The sequence below is a fragment of the Neltuma alba genome, unplaced genomic scaffold (assembly GCF_004799145.2).
Source record: "Neltuma alba isolate B1F8T4 unplaced genomic scaffold, ASM479914v2 tig00004130_pilon, whole genome shotgun sequence".
Lineage (NCBI taxonomy): Eukaryota > Viridiplantae > Streptophyta > Magnoliopsida > Fabales > Fabaceae > Neltuma > Neltuma alba.
In genome coordinates this window covers 19,010-37,137 of record NW_021633576.1, presented here as the reverse complement: position 1 = coordinate 37,137, position 18,128 = coordinate 19,010, and the positions used below count along the sequence as shown (strand labels likewise).

At 31.5% G+C, this 18,128-nt stretch overlaps 1 pseudogene; it reads right to left on the bottom strand.

Annotated features, from left to right (window-relative positions):
- Positions 1 to 10,448: 10,448 nt before the first annotated feature.
- On the bottom strand, positions 10,449 to 14,216 carry LOC114743781 (putative disease resistance RPP13-like protein 1; annotated as a pseudogene).
- Positions 14,217 to 18,128: the final 3,912 nt, after the last annotated feature.

Here is an 18,128-nt window from a genome sequence, read left to right as displayed (position 1 = left end):
TTTTTACTTAGATCCTAAAGTTTTTTCCTTTTTTATTAAATCCTTATACTTACTAAGGCATAGCCATTAATCTTTAGAGACGAAAAACGTTACAGAATGTTGATAGGTTGAAAACGGCATTGGTACTAAGGTGGTAAACTCAGAGCAATGACATACGTCTTCGACGAAGTGGCGGGGTACAAGATCTTTGGCACTAAGGAACACCCGTAAATCTTTCTCCAGGAAGTCACTGCCCACTTTTCGAAGACCATGGAAGTCCAAGGAAGAGTAGGTCCTGCCCAGCAAGGGAAGGGAGTGAGGAACACTGAGATTGGGCATTGATAAATTTCGCAAGCGAAGGGAACAAAAATAACACTTGTTACCACCATTCTCAGTTATTTTCCAGCTAAAATCCGTGTCAAAGTTCGGACCATTCATTCCTTTCCTCCACTTAATCCAACTATTGTTTTACTCAATACCCAAGAGTTACACTTATGTATATAGAAGTTATGAAAAACTGGATCATATCCAAAGCTTCATGCTCAGGTCTTGAAAGAAAAAAAAAAAGATCCAAAGCTCCATGCCTGTGTAATCTATTATATGTTTATTGGTTTTAAGCCTACCTCTGTTTTTTATCCTTAAAAACAGGGATAAACAGAGTAATACAATTTACCAGAATGCAAGATTGAAAAACAAAGAGAGAATATTAAAAAGTATTGGGTACTCTTAATTAGCGTAGGAGGATAAAATTATCGGATTATAAAGACTGGGTATTGCACTTTGAATTGAAGAAACTCATGTTTGAATTCTCTAAATATATCATGAGATGCTTCTATAGCACTTTGAACATCGGTAATGATCGGAATAGTTTGTATAACATTGCTGCTGCAGCTAATTATTAGAAAGTTTTGGGATTTGCATTAAAAGAAGAAATATAGTAATGCAATAGTGAGAGAATGATAGATCAAAACGCTTGATGAACGGTCTCATCAGGGGAGAAGCAGAAGCAATAGTGAGAGGGAGATGGAAGAGATGAAGAAAATTAGAGGAAGAGCAGAGAGCACAAATGCCTTGCTGAATGCTTAAGATGGAAGCACGGATTCATCGGCGAGCATGAAAGAAGACTGTGAAGAAGAAAAAATCATAGAGCAGTTTGTGGAAGAAGAATTTGAGGTGAGAATGAGGCTGATAGGAAGGTTATCGCATCTGAGGTAGGCGATGGGGAGAAGTACGAAACCGAAGTTGCCACACGGCGGGAGGCTTGGGAATTTTGAAATTTGAATTGGCGTAAAGCTCTTTAGAAACATATGGGCTGAATGCGGAGCCCAAAGCATGACATTAACTAAAATCAGCTCAAACGAAGCCCGAGATAAACCTAAAATGGCTTGTGAACAGTAATATGTATCTAAAGCTGAGAATAAGCCATATTCGAGCCGGCTTGGTGGAAGAGTATTTATATATATATTGAGGATTCTCTTTTGGTGGCATGCTTTTCCGGGAAAAATAATGGAGGAGAGCAAAAGGAAGATCAAGGTATTTTCATCGCAATTTTTTAATGTTTAATTTAAAATGCAACAATAAATTATCCGTTATTTTATTATTACCTCCGGTTCTTAATATAAAAGTTAGATGACTAATTTGAATATATTAAAAAAATTAATTAAATTAGTTATTTATAATAAAGAGGTGTTGTCTTTACTAAAATATTCTTATCAATCAAGTGTATTGACTAAAACTACCATTATTACAAGGATTACTTTGAAAAAGTAGATAAATGTGAGAGACAAAGTGGATTGGAGTCTTATATTTAGGACCAAAATAAAAGTCAAATAAGCTCTTGTACTTCTCCTGGTCCTTAATATAAGATCTTGTTTGACTTTTATTTTGGTCCTAATTATAATACCCTAATCCAATTTGTCTACTATATTTATCCATTTTTTTTCAAAGTAATTCTTATAATAATAGTAGTTCTAGCTAATATACTTGAGTAGTAAGGATATTTTAGGGAAGTCAATACTTATTTATTACAAATAACTAATGTAACTAATTTTCTTAATCTACTTAAATTAGTCAACTACCTCTTATATTAAGGACTAGAAATAGTATTAAGGATCCGAAATAGTAATAAAAATAATATGACAAAAAGTTTATTTGTTTATTTATTTATTTGGTTTTGAATTTTTGTTTTCCTCATTGTTGATTCCTTTCTTCTCACACTGATCCGTATCTCAACCAAACCTCCTGCCTTTGATCTCCACCATTTCACAAGCATCTTAATTAAGATTAATTCTCATTCTCATTATGAGAGCGGAGCGTAATTTCATAAATCTTCTTGGCGCAAATTTTCTTTTTATTTTTTAATGTAGGAGGCATTAAAATTTTTTAATCCTACTCACATTTCTCTCTCTGTGTTTTTTTTTTTTGTGTGCCAGATTGACTGTTCACATTTCAATCCACTCTTTCTTTTTGGTAATATTTTCAATCCACTCTTCCCACTTAAATTATAATTTTAACTTTAATTACAAATGCTATATATGTGGCATATGGGAAAAAGCAAAACTTAAATTAACGACCAGTTTGTCTTAAGAAAATAAGTTCAAAAAAAGGCGATTTTTGCTAGGCTAAACATAAAACAGTTGTTGGAAGTATGAGGCAATTGTTGGGAGAACGTGAGCTAGTTAAACATATAATATAGGGGATGTATTGGAAAAAAAGGGGCTTATTTGAATAATTCTTTAAGTATTAAACTTAACTAAAATCATTTTTTCTTTAATTTTAAGCAAACTGTCCCCAAAATGATTTGATTTCCTATTAAAAAAGATTCAATGAGCCATGTTATTTTTCATTCAAATTCTCAAATGTGTGCGTGTCTGTATAATACGGTTCTTCAATATTTCTTGTCGTGATGTTATCATGTAAAGAAATGAATTGACTTCCAAGAACGTGTTAACATTTAGTTGATAAAAGTTTAGGTGAATTGAATCTCAATATTTATAAGGTTAGGGTGTGCCTTTAGATTCAAAAATTACTTACAAAAATACTTACAGATCGTTCACTAGAAAGGTCTTCATATCAGCAGTTTGAACTGATGACTTTGTAGGTTATGAACTAATTCTTTACTAACTAGACTAATTTTTATTAATAGAATGCCTTAATATTGATTTAAGTATCTCCACGCGCGGCACGCTAGCCGGCAAAATCTTTATTTTTAGTTGTTATTTTCAAATTTTGATAGGGTCCTTTTTTTCTTTCTGAAATACAAAGCTCATTTTTTTTCCTAGTTGTTCTGGTTATGAATCCCAATGATAGAGTTTGAGGCCTCTAACGTGGCTCCCTCTAATGTCATTTCACATGTTCCAACCGTTTGAGTTTTTTTTTTCTTTTTTTATAATTAGATTTTATATAAAGTGACTGACATTTTGATATTTTATAATGATGAAATAATGTAATTTTCAATTTTTGACCTTTTTTTTAAAAATACCATAGTCTTAATTTATTTATTTTTTAAATCGTAAAAAAACTTAAAACTTCACGATCTCATCATCATAAGATATTAAGATGTCACTCCATAAAATCTACTGATCAAAGGAAAAAAAAGGAACTATTTGAAAAATTGGAGTATTACAATGAATATTAGAGGAAGGCGTACTAGCGACGCTCAAGACTAATGATTATATATACTGGGAATGTGAAACTTTAAAGAACTACATTGGGGCATGAAGCTGATTCAATATTGTAATTAAAACTGAGGGCCCGTCTACTTTCTCAAGTCAAGGATTATAGAAAAATTCTTTGAAATTAAAAAAAAAAAACATTTTGCAAAAAAAGTAAAAGAAGAAAGAAACGCTGTTCTGATTTTTTTTATTAAAATCAATTATAAGACTCTCAACCAATCACCATTTAAAGTTTTCCCCCCCTTGAACTTCCTGCATAAAACAAAATTAAACACTGATGAAAAATCAAATTTCTATGTTGAGAGGGAGACAGTGGGGTGTTCAATAATTAAAGGGTGGGTCATTTTTTCCATAACTTAAGGGCATGAAAACTCACTCATATTTAGGAAGTTGCAGGTTGAATTCCACTCATAATTTCAAGCTGTTAGTGTAAACCCACCTCTCTAATTAAAAAAAAAATGCAACTTCTACAGTGTTAAATCACATTAAACTATAGCATACATATTTTTAAATACAAGGGAATCAAAGAAGGGTGTGTATTTTTAATATGGGCGGCCGTCCACTCGTTGTTCAAAGAGTCTACCCAACACCTATTGATTTTATATATAAATTATATATCTTTTAGTGGCATGCTTTCCCGGAAATTAATGAAGGAGAACAAGGGAAAGAACAAAGTATTTTCATTGCATTATTTTTACCTAAAATCCTTTTCCATTGAATGTGGATCCTATCTAGAAAGTAGAATAATTAAGGAAAAAGAGAAAAAAGGAATTATAATATCATATTGCACACAACTTCCTCTATAAGTTTATATATATATATATAGACACACATACACATAACATTTTTAATGTTTAAAATGTAACAATAAATCTATCTAATTAAGATGCTAAAATTATACAGATAATCTTCTTAGCATTAATTATCTGCTATGTTTTTTTGCCAACAATTATGTGGCATACATTTTAGAAGGTTATATCAGCACATAATTCAGAAATTAATGGGTCGCTTGCGGTTCTGTGGGCAAGCAGAAAAGATGACTTACTGATAATGAAATTCCGTTTACTTGATTAATTAAAAGTGTTGACTTTTCAAAAAGTTTGAGCCTCACACTTCCTTCCTAATTATAAATAATTTAAAAAATTGTTAATCTAATCCCTAAGCAATTTTGTCCTGATTATTTAAAAACACATTATAATATGAGACCTAAAAAAATATATTATTCAAATACTCAATAATGACTCATATGATAAAGAAAAAAGGATCATGACCTTTACGTGTTTTCTTGACCTTTACGCGTCTATTAATTTTTTTTTTTTTGCCAACTATATGTCTATTAATTAATATTAATTTAAAAAAATCCCATTGAAGGGTTGATTAGATTATACTATTTCATTCGTTTTAATAGTATTTTATTAAGCTTTGCAAAGTTCACTTGCCAAACACAAAATCAAACGTCAAGGCTTGCTGGCCGCGTTCATACTGTCTTATTTTACTCGTCATCTTGTGGTGCTTAGGTAAGAAAGTTGGCTTCTTGTAGTATTTAATTTCTACCCACCCAAAAACTATTGATTTTGTTAATTATCCTTTTGGTGACATGCTTTCCAGGAAAATGATGGAGCAGGACAGAGGAAAGAACAAAGCATTTTCATCGCAATTGTTATGGGAAAAAAAAAAAAACTTCAGTCCTTTCAACAAAGTTTGGATTCTATCTAGAAGGTGAAACAGATTGTTTTAAAAAAAATGAAAAAAAAGGAATTGTGATGTCATGCTGCACATAACCTCTAGAAATTTGAGTATATATGTAGATAATAACCGACATTTTTAATGATTAATCTGTTGCAATAAAACTATTTTAAAATTTTAAAATTATGCAAATCACACTCTCAGCCTTAATTAATTATCCGTTATTTTATAATAAAATATAACATAACAAAAATTTTATTTCTATATATAACATGACAAAAATTTTATTTGTATAATATATGTCACATGGCACAAATAATTCAAAACTTGAAGATTTCACTTCGAGGTGTGTGGGAGGAGAAGTAAGGCTTTGGAGTAATAATGAAATTCTATTAATTCACAATATATAAGTCTTAATTCTCTTAATTGTGAAATGTATTCGAAGTATATATAGCAAAGAAAACCGAACTCATCTATCGAGCCATAACCATTTCAAGCATTTCCTGATCTGAGGATCTTCTGGGAGCTTCGAACTTTATTAATCTTCTTTCTGAATATACACCAATAGCATTCTGATTATAAAGTTGATGATTAGGCAGTATATCTCTTTTCTTACAACCCAATTTCATTGGTATGAGATGAGGCTTATAAAAAATATTGAATATAAGAAAGCTGGAAAATTATTGTTGTAAAAACCCATATATTATTATACTACGTCTTTGGTTCTTAATATAGGAGCAAATTAAAGATTTAATATTATTCCTATATATAAGACCTATCTCACATGTTTATTAATTATTTTTTTCAAATTAACTATATTGATACTCTACTGATAATAATCAAATAGAAGAAAAAGGAAAGGAATTAAGAAAAATATTTAGAGTATTTTAGGAACAAAATATCATATTAACTAATTTAACTAAGATTTTTAATTTACTCAAATTAGTTAATCATGTTTTATATTAAGAACCGGAGAAGCATATCAAAACAATGGAATTGAAAGAGCGAGGTCCAAGTCTATTGTTTTAACACTCAGCACGTACCAAAAGAAAATGAAAGTACATCTTATCCGCAAACAGTCTATGTTTTCTGTTCTTTTTCTCATTTTTACGCGCAGAATTAGTTTTGGCTTCCAAGCTACCAAAAAGTGTTGTAGCAACACATCATCAAAAGTTAACTTATTTCAAAGTTCTCAAAGCTTCACATCAAAATTTCCAAGCACTTAACTTCACGTCCTCCATGCATAGTTATTAACAGTAAACTGAACCATTTAATGAAAAAATGCCGAGTCTCGTTAATTTTAAGAGTAATAGAGGATGAAAATGTATTAGGAAAGATGATATATCAATTACTTGTAATGATGAAAAATGGGATGTTAAACAAGTTTAGGACTGTTTTTAATGAAAAATAAATAAGAATTTAACACTACTCCTAACATACTCCCAATTAGTCATATTTAACATATTTATTTTCCGATTTTTTTTTAAATTCTATTAGGAATCAATTGGGGTATATGTACAACATGCCTCTTACCTGAATGTCTCAAAAAGTTCACCGCGCGATGGACAAAAGCTGTATACTGTAACGAGTCCAGAGGAAATGGGCCTGGCTGGACTGGAAGATGATGAGGCAATATAAAAGGACAATATAAACTCTGATCCTTCTCATGAATTAGCTTCCAAAGATGCTTCACAGCTTTACTCGGTGCAACTTTGATCTAACCAGTTAAGTTTCAAGCTCAAAGATCCTAAGAAGGAAATCTCTTTGATGGGGACAATAGTTTTTTAGAATCTCTCAAGATAATATGCGTATAATAAATCAAAACAATGGTAATTAAAGATATGATAATATGAAGCTGATGATAGCCATAATTTTACTAAATTCCTCTTTTTATGAATTTCTACTCTGCTAGCTACTAAATAAATTATTTTATTTTTAAATAACATAGGTTCTGTATAGGTAATATTTCTGTTTACTATAAGTTTTATATTATGCTTTGATTAAATTAATTTAAAAAATGACGGTGCTTGTGTGTTAGATGAAACAAGTAGCTGAATATAGTTAGTGATAAATTAGAGATGAGGGAAGAGAAAAAAGGCACCACAAGAATTATATTGGTTCGGTCCCCTGACCTACATCCAGTCCTCTTGAAAACTGCTCAAGAGATTTTTCCACTATAAAACTCCAATTACAATCCCAATAAATTTTGCTACGAGCTCACCTCCAATTCTTACAAATCACAATTCTATAATTTTTATAGAGCTTACTCATAATTGGTAACAAGAGTCTTACACAGTTCACCCCAAACTAATACAAAATGCGCAAAAAGTAGTTTACAATTGAGAGGAAATTCAATTCTGCCTCATGACAATTGTTAATTGCATAATACTCACAAAGCCCTTAATGTTGAGACCTGAAGAAGCACAACACCAGAAATAATCAAATGTTCAATCCAACATATAAAGCGAGCAACAAAGTAATGCTTCTTTTTTGGTAACATATTCATAATTTTTACCAAATAACTCTTGAATTAGCTCAAGTGGTTCCTATAGATATTATATTTAAAATGAGGTAAATCAATGAGTATTGAATTAGCTTTTTTACCTGCCTTCCTTGCTTCTCCTATAACTCTTTTCTCCGAAACAGAGCAATTCAACTAGCTCCCTCACCTATTTTCAAATGACTCATTAAAACACCTGAACTCTTTCAATCACAATAATTAAAATGTAATTAGTTTTAACAAAATGCCTTACCCTGCGATGTCACATATTCAAGAAACATTTGGCCATTTCCCTGCTTATTGAAAGCCAATAACATTCTGCTTACGAAATTTACATCAAATCACTGAAATGAAGGGGCGAGCAAAAAAGCAATATCCAAGAAAAAGGGAAAAAAAACTGCTAAGTCAAATTTTAGCTTTTTGCTTTACAAGTAAATTGTGAGTATAAAATTAAGTTATTTCTGTTCATTGGAAGCTTCATATGATGATTATATTAAATTAAAAACTTTGAAATTAGTAGATTGTTCACTTTAAGGGGGCAAAAAAGTTGATACTCACATAAGCTTCTCATGAATCAACCCCCCAAAGATGAATAAAACAAAAAATGATCGATTGATAGCATTTTGATGATAGGAAACAGAGGATCTGAAGTAGAGGATCAATTTGAAAGCGTTCCGCCTTGTTGGTCTTCAAAGGCTTTTGGTGCTTTCAAAGTTTCAATTCTCCCACAAAGCTTTTAAAAATATGCAACTTGAAAAAAAAAAATAAAGGAAAGGACTTCAATCAAACTTATATTTATCCACTAGAACCTTAATCTTTGAAATCCTTTATGGGAAAAAAAATAATACTTACAGGGCTTTTCAATCTTTCATGAATGAACTGGCAAAACTTTGAAAATACAAAAGAGTTTCTTTTGTTTTCAGAGTTTCAATCATCTGATAGCCACTTTTGCTTCAAGTCCATCACAAAGCTTAAGAATCTGCAACGTGAAGAAGTAACACCAAAATGGAAGTCAATTTGCAGCCAAACATATGCTCATATAGGCAATGGAAAAAATGTTTTTAATTTTATTTATTAAAAATCTGATAAGATATTAATAATATTTTGACAAATATGAAAGGAATTTTTCAAACTCCCTTTTTATTTGTAGTATTAAATTGTTACACTGAGCCTGAGCATGAAAGAATGGTTCCAAATCTTTGAGACTCGGTAGTTGATTTCTTGCCTTAAAATGAAGTCACTAATACTTTCTCTCACGTATCAGACTTGCACAGATAGGGTATAGACACACATACACATATAACAAACTGCATCTAAATTCGAAAATCTACAGCACATGAATATGCTTTCCATCTCAATAATTAAAAAATGGTTAGACCTAACAAAATGCATTACCTAAGATGTGCCATCTTCTAGAAGCATCTCGCCATTGCTCTGCTTATTGAAAGCCAATGACATTCTGCTTATGAAATTTTAGATCAAGTCACTGAAAAGAAGGGGAAAAAGAAAAAGCAACATCCAAGGAAAAACCGTCAGTGAAATTTTATTTTGTGCTTTTCAAGTAATTTGTGAATATAAAAATAAGATATCCTCTGTCACTTGAAGCTTCATATGATGACTATATTAAATTAAAAACATTGAAGTTAGTAAATTTCTCTAAGAAGCAATGAGCCTCATACAAACTAGGCTAGCTAATCCTGTATCTTGGAATACCAATCTTGAGACGGTGATGCCACAAAACCCTCAAGGACAAAGGCATATATCCGTGGAAGTCTGCAGAATTTTTATCATACTGGTTTACAAATTACAAGAAGGCTTAATGAATATTTAACATAATAAAAATAGAGAACCATCACTGTAACAAAATTACATTATATTTCAAAATGGAGATTCTTTAAAAGGGAAAAAAAAAGTGGATACTCACATGACCTTCTCTTGATGAATCAACTCCCAGAGATGAATAAAACAAAAAACTATATTATTTTGATGATAGGAAAACAGAGAACTTGAAGCAGAGGATCATTTTGAAGGCACTTTGCCCTTGGTGGTCTCCAAAATCTTTTGGTGCCTTCAGAGTTTCAATTCTGCCACAAAGTTTCAGAATCTGCAATGTGAAGAAGTAACATGAAAATAAAAATCAGTTCGCAACAACCAAACATATGCTCATATGGTAATGGAAAAATATATTTTTTCAATTTTATTTATCAAAAATCTGATATGATATTAATAATATTTTGCCGAATATGAAAAGTAACAAACTCTTTTTTTTTTAAAAAAAAAAAGAAACAGTATGTCTTTGTAGGAAAAGAAAAATTGAATAGAATGTTTTACAAGACTCTTTTTTTTTCCCTTTCAAACAAAATATTGCAGAAGCATCATTGATATGATGCTCCCGGGTGAGCAAATTTTTTAATGTGCGCGCGCGTGTGGGGCATAGGCAAGATGTACCCATAAAATGTTGGTATCTATTCGATGATCACGAAGGGAATATATCATATGTGGTTTGTGAAAAAGAAAAAGGAAAAAAGTATATACATTAATAGATACTAAAATGATTAAATGTTGTGAAATTTGAGAGCTCACCTTTTGAAGCAATATAATGCACCATCTCAAGGATCATAGTATTTCCGATTAATTCGTATGGTGGGAATATGAGCGATCTTGGACAAGTGTTTCCCTCTCTCATAATCATATCTCTCTTCTAATTTTGGACAACGCCAGATTGCCAACAACAAAAGAGAGGATGGCAGCGCATCTTCTGGCAAGGATTCAAGGTTCTCACAATCGCGGATGAAGAGCCGTTCAAGAGAAGTAAGGTGTTGAATCCCTTTTCCTTCTAACAATTTAAGATTGGAAATGTCCGCGATGCTGATAGTCACAAGAGAAGTGGGTAGTAATTGATTCTTTAGTAAATTATGGAGAATACTTTCACTTCCATCATCCGAAACTTCAAACCATGAGAGAGAAGTCAGGCGTTGAAACCCCCAGTCTTGGATTGGTATAGAAGATACCTCATTATAGCCCCCAATATTAAATATTCGCAAGTTAGAAGGCAAACCACCTTGAGGCAATGATTCCAACTTTGGAACCGAAGTTAGGTGAAAGCGTCGAAGGTTGGCAAGGGAATCAATGTGTACTTCTGACATTGATCTAAGTTTGTCACAGCTTCCGACCAAAAAATATTCTAAGGGAAGAGTAGACCCCCCAACATGTGTAAAGGTCTCCAAATTATGACATTCGCAAATGTCAAGCCATTTAAGCTTGGGAAAACAATCTAATGGAAAAGATTTCAAGGAAGGACAACTATTATAAATACTCAAGTGTTCAAGTGATGTGTAGTTTTGCCAAGAATCCTGAGGTAGGAACTCTAATTTCTCACAATTGTCAATTCTAAGATGTTGCAAAGAAGTGGGCAAACCATCAATTGGGAAGGACATGATCGATGGGATATCTACGAGAAACAACTTTTGAAGACAACGACTACCTATTATCATTCTTGGCAAAGACTGCAAGCTATCACACTTCGTAATTGCTAAGGATTCCAAAGAGTCTTGATATAAATCATCAAGTGCTCTTAATAACCCATGTTCCCCTTGCTCAATTTTTAATTTCTTGATAGAGGTAATCCATTGCGAAGCTGTTGATTTTGCCTCCAATTTTTTGCAATTTGATATAGAAACCTCTGTTAATGATGGAAGGTTGTTAGGCATGTCTCCCCCCAACATAGGACAATCATGCAAACTCAAATTTTTGAGTCGAGGGAAAGGAAATTTGGCACCTTCACCATCAAATAGTATCCATTCCTCCCAAATAGGCATATTTTCAAATATGAGAATCTCCAAGGATGGAAATGGTTGAAACGTAGAGTATTCAGGTTTTCTACAATAGAAATCACGTCCAACTGAACGCACTGATCCCATTCCACTAACTGAGAGCTCTTTGAGAGAAGGTAGTTCTCCAAATGGCGGGAGCGAAAAACAATTACTGCAATTACTCACCCATAAAGAGGTAATATTTATAAATGATGAATCCCCTACCCAAACAGGAAAGCTAGTGCCTCCATAATGCTTGATGGTCAATCTCTTTAAATTTGTTGAAGGCTGCAACATGTTAAGTACATCTTTCACAGTTTGTGAATCTTCAACATCACAATCCCATTCTAACACTAACTCCTCAATTTTTTCTCTATTCTTCAAGTTTGCTTCCAAAGCATCCATAGAGTGAACAATATTTTGTAGATTGAAAATGGAAAGTTTACCTTGTAGGTAAGGAAGCCTTTTTAACTCTTTAATTCCCAATCCATCTGGTTGTTTGCCCACAATAAAGGTACTTAAATTTTGAAGATTTTGTAGTTTTGTAACTTGTGTGGGCATCTCCTTCAAAGCAGTTTTGCTAATGTCTAGATGACGTAAATTAATAAGCTTTTCTATCTTTTCTGACAATTCAATAAAATAAATACAATTTGATAAGAGCAATGTCTGCAAGTTGTGAAGTGTAAAGGCTACATCAGGCAACCTTTTGATTGAAGTGTGGGAAAGGTTGAGATACCGCAGAAGTTGCAAATTACCAATTGAAATTGGTACCTCAACAATGTTTTCGTACATTGGTAAGGACAATACTCTTAGACATTTCAGTTTTGTCAACAAATCATGGAGCACTTTTCTAGTCAAAACACATGTTGGTGGCCAATCTTTGAATTCATTTAGCGACAAAAGAGTCCTCAAACTATTTGCATGGCAAAAGCTCTCACATTCTTTAGAGCGACTATATTTCTTTAGGGAAAATGATAAATGTCGTATAGATTTCGGGACTTCATTTCTCTCAAATTGAACGCAGCTCTTGCCAGATACAAATTTTGCTAAATCATTAACGAGATCATGCATGACAAACTCCTTTGGATTACCACTATATTGTTCAAAGAATGACCTAGATAATAATTCATTGAAACAGTCTTCTGCTTCAATCTCAAATGTCTTCTCCCCATGGGATTGTTGCTGTACAATGCCTTCAGCCATCCATAACAAGGCCAATTTCTTTTTCTGTAGCACAACATCTTTTGGGAAAATCGAGCAATAAGCAAAACATTTCTTCAAATGTGAGGGAAGATATAGATAGCTCAAATGCAATGCAGGCATAACATCATCATTTGGTATATTCCACTGGTTGCTATTCAGAATTTTATTCCATTCCCTTGCATCCACTTTTGAACGCAAAAGACCTCCCATTGTTTTAGCAGCAATTGGGAGACCGTCACATTTTCTTGCAATTTTCCTTCCAATTGCTTCTAAATCTGGATAATTGTTTGGATCTACATTTGCAAATGCATGTTTGGAGATTAAAGACCAACAGTTATCATCTGAGAGATGACTCAATTTATGTACGGGAAATGTATGCGTGATTTCAGCAACCCTTGGTTGGCGAGTTGTTACGATGATCTTGCTTCCCCTTTTCCCACTGTGAAAAGGAGTTATGAGATCATCCCAATCACTATATTTTTCATTCCATAAGTCATCTAACACAATCAAAAACCTTCTATTACTCAGGCTATTTCTTAATTCAACACGAAGAAAGTCTAGATTTTTACCATCGTAGACATTTTTAGTGATGGACTCAAAAAGATTCTTGGTCACCTCCAGAATATTAAAATCATCTGAAACACAAGCCCAAGCTTTCAAATCAAAATGCTCCTGGACCTTCTTATCATTATAGATGAGTTGAGCAAGGGTAGTTTTACCCAGGCCACCCATACCCCAGATAGTGACCACTCCTACATCAGTAGGATTTGGATCTCCATCACACAGAAGCATTTTCAATAGTTTCTCCTTATCATCCTCTCTACCAACCACAACAGATTCATTTAGCAATGATGTTGTCACTGTTTTATGCGCTCTGAAGCTAACACTCTGCAAACCAAGGATATCCTTTTGTTTTGCAAAGTGTTCAAGCCTTCGAGATGTTGCTTCTAGCTTGGAGTTCAACCCCCAGTAAAAATTGACCAAAAGAAGAAGAAAAGAAGGATCGCACCTTGTTAGCCACATGTTGTGAATCTTGCTCCACCTTGCATCTCAGAGACTCAGTGTTGATCTCATCTAGCAAATCCTCTGCATCATAGATAGCATCTTTCAACTCTTCAAGCCATTCCTTAACCTCAGGACGGGTGATCTGTTTTCTCTCTCTGCATCATTAAGGACAGCACCAGCATCAACAAGGTAATCTTCAGCTCATCCAAGAGAGACGTTGAGCTTTCTATTTTTCACGAAATCTCGAAACTCCCTTGAGGAAATCAGGTCGAGTAAGGTCTGCACAGAAGCAGAGAGAAGTGCTTCCCCCACCTTGGCAGCGAACTCCATGCCTTGCTTTGTCTGGTAACTCAAAGGTATTACTCTAGATGATGGACGAGACGACTGAGAGAGAAAGTTGTTTGATAGGAAGCGATAATAGAGTGAAGCTGGCTTAGATTGATCGAGGGAACACTTAAAAAAGGAAGTTAGCTGACGTTTGGCTTCTTTGTGCCTCGAAACATTCCGGGCAATATGCAAGAAGAGATATGATTAATAATTTGAATCCCGTATATTCCTTGAAAACATCTCTGTTCTTCCGTGGAAGAGTCTACGCAAAACAATCACCCATTTTCCTGTGACCTTTATTTTCAGTTGTTATTTTCAAATTTTGATGTCATAACTAATTTATGTGCCTTAGATTGTCCCAAATATCAAATTTCCTAGTTGTTTTGGTACAGGGAATGTGGAAACTTGAAACCCCGGGGGGGGGGGGACAAATTAAGAAAGGAACACTGCACGGACTGATTAAATAAAAATTAATATATTTAAATTTTACATTAATATTAATAGTTTTAAACGAAATAATGAACATATATATATATGAAATGAATTTTAAATAGATACAAGAAACCTTTTTATTTTATTATAGTTTATTAGCTGTTTTTTATTTGAAAAATTATATAATAAATATTTAAAATTTTTCCTCTTAAAATTAGGAAGAAATAAAACACAAAAGCCAATACAATACGTTTCATTCTTTTCTAAATCAAAAAGCTAACTTTGCATAACCCAATTAATATTAACATTATAGTAATTATTTCATTGAATTTTTTGTCGATGCTCCCTTCTATCCTATATACAAATTATAAACAAGTGAACTATGCAGGTTAAAATGTTTGTTAAGAATAATAAATTTGTAAGAAATGTTCTTTTTCCTCCCAAATAGAGAAAATGATTGGGGAAAAAAAAAGACCGGAGAAACATATCAGTATTTGAGAGTAGGAATGAAGAAAATGGTGAATTTAAATTTTTAAACAAGTACCAAATATGTATATTATAAAAAGGACCAATTCATAACTTATATAAAAGATCAGAGGGAGTAAAGGTGGAATAAAATCTTTTTTTTATTGTCATGCATATACATCTTTTTTTTTCCCTATTGACCGTTGAACAACTTTTCCAGGCCTCATTTCTGCGATAGCCGGCATCCACCGCCACGGTCTATATATACGAGTATATATACACACCATGCACGCATGCGAAAGTAAACGCTCGAAAGTATTTTTCAGATGCTTTTAATGTCCTTAAAAATATTTAAAAATATTTTAAGATATTTCATTTATATTTATTTAATCGACTTTAAGAAGATGAGGAAATTAAAACTACTCCTGAAAAATAGTTTAAAGGTATAATTGTTCTTAAAAATTAATACTCTAAGATATAATTGTATCACAATTTTTTTCAAAGTGTTGAATGCTATTGAAAAAAAATAATCTAAGATATGGACACACTTCAAAGAATATTTTAAAATGCCAGATCAGTTTTATGCTTCATTTGGATGGGAAAGAAAATGACAGGACAAATAATGAAAAAAGAAAAAATTAAAAAAAAATGTTATCACATTGGATGAACAAGAAAAATAGAAAAAAAATGAATAAATATTTGAATGACCAAAATATTTTTTTATGCAAAAATATATCATGTTTAAAATTAATTTAAATATTACAATGGAAAAATTATACTATCTTCTGTCCTTAATATAAGAACTAGTTGACTTTTATTTTAATCCTAAATATAACCCTAATCTATTTTGTCTTTCATATTTATTTATTTATTTAAGGTAGTCTTTGTCATAATAGTGGTTCTAACTAATACACTTGATTGGCAAGGATAATTTAGAAAAGATAACACCTATTTATTACAAATAACTAATTTAATTAGTTTTTTTAATTTATTCAAATTAGTTAACTAAATCTTATATTAAGAACCGAAGGTAGTATTAATATTAGTATTATCAAATAATTTAAAATCAAATTATTTTATAGTGTATACTTTCATATTACTTTATTTTTAAAACCAGATAATTTGGAGAAAAATATTGCTTTTCATTGTAAAATAAAAAAGTGAATAATATTTTAAAGTTAGATATAACAGAAGAAAATAAATAAATTATACATTATTCAATGTTATTAATAAATATTAAAATTATACGAGTTTTGTCCAAAATATGTATTATAAAAAGTATCAATTCATAACTTATACTCATCCCGTCCTTAGTGTAAGATCTAATTAATTAATTTGAGTAGATTAAAAATGCTATTTAAATTTATTTATTTAAAACACTTTAAGTATCTTTCTAATTTCTTTCCTCTTTCTTTTACTTGATTATTATTAAAAAAATTAATAAATATGTAAAATAACTCTTAAAAAAAGAAAGGAGAGTATAATTTTCGCATTCGTGCGCAGAGGGTGGCGGTAAAAAGGATGCCAGCGACCACATAAACGAGTCCTAGAATATCGCTCAACGCTCAATACAAAAACAAAGATGTGTATGAATGACAATAAAATTTTAAGCATTTTGAAGTATTTTTTTTAAGGCTATCTAACATTTTAAATTATTTTATAATTTATTTAACATCTTTAAATATTATTCATATACATCCAGTATCCTTAAAATATTTTTTTAAAAATATTTTTTTAGTGTTTATATACATTAATTAACAAATTTTTTGACTATGAATTTAAAATAACTCCTAAAAAGACACTTTAAAGGCACAAGTGCTTTTGAAAAAAATTCATATTTAAAAATAAAATTGTATTATAAAATACGTTAAAATGTTAAGTGAGAAGGAGGGGGGGGGGACAAAAGCTGGCGCATTTAATTCTCTTTTCCCTTTGTGCTCATGTTCACAGGGATTCAATTACTCATGGATAGAACACTTAAAAGAGGAAGCTTGACTTTTGATTACTTTGCGCCCCTCGAAATAACGTCGGAAATACCATCCCGGAAGAGAAATGATTAATTATATGAAGCCAAGGCGTGTATGACCTTTAATCTAAGAACTACTCCTCCGCTCCTAATATAAAACTTTTATATACACTAGTATAAAGATCTTATATTTTGGACTGAAGGAATATTTAATTAATTTGAATATATTAAAAAAATTAGTTAAGTTACGTATTTATAATAAATATGAGTTGATTTTCAAAAAATTTCTTTTTTAATCATGATTATTATTAGATAAAATTTCTTAATATATATAATCAATAATGATATTTTAGTAAATAAATTATAAATTTACAAAACAAAATAAATTACGGTGTTATAGCAAAATTCAAATTCCCACTATCTTTTATTCTTTTGGAGATGATACTTCATTTTGTTTCTCTCTCTTTTCTTCAAAAGTTGAATGTGCATACCGTTATAGCCAAGTTGACGAGAATATTTTCTTGATTCGAGAGCACAATTGTTTTTTATTGACGACGGGTTAGGTGGAAAATTGTGAATGCCATGTGACTGCACATGAGCAATTTTGATCAAACAAATTTATTTTAGGTCTGATTTAGGTCTTTCTTGGCTTCTTGCTGATAAAAATATAAAATCTTTTATGGGGAAATTTTCATCAATTATGTGCTTTTGGTACCGGCCTGTTTTCCTGAAGGATGTTAATATTAAATCTCATTTTCTTAGAAGATTTAAATTTAAAATTAAAGAGCGCCATAGATTACAAGGTCAGATTTGGAGAAAATATCTGAAGTCCATGTTGGATGCATATAAAAATTAGATAAAATACAATAATTATCTCTCTATTTTATTTAAATTATAAGATTTTTTATTTATTTTGGAAATGCATATAGAACTTTGGTGCCTGTTAAAAGTATTTAGATGGAGGATTTGTTTGGAATTCTGTTCAAAACAGACTTTTAAACAAGTTCACGTAAATTGAGATAAAACTCTTCTTATATAATTGCCTCATATTTCGTAAATCACGATTGAAAAGCTATTTA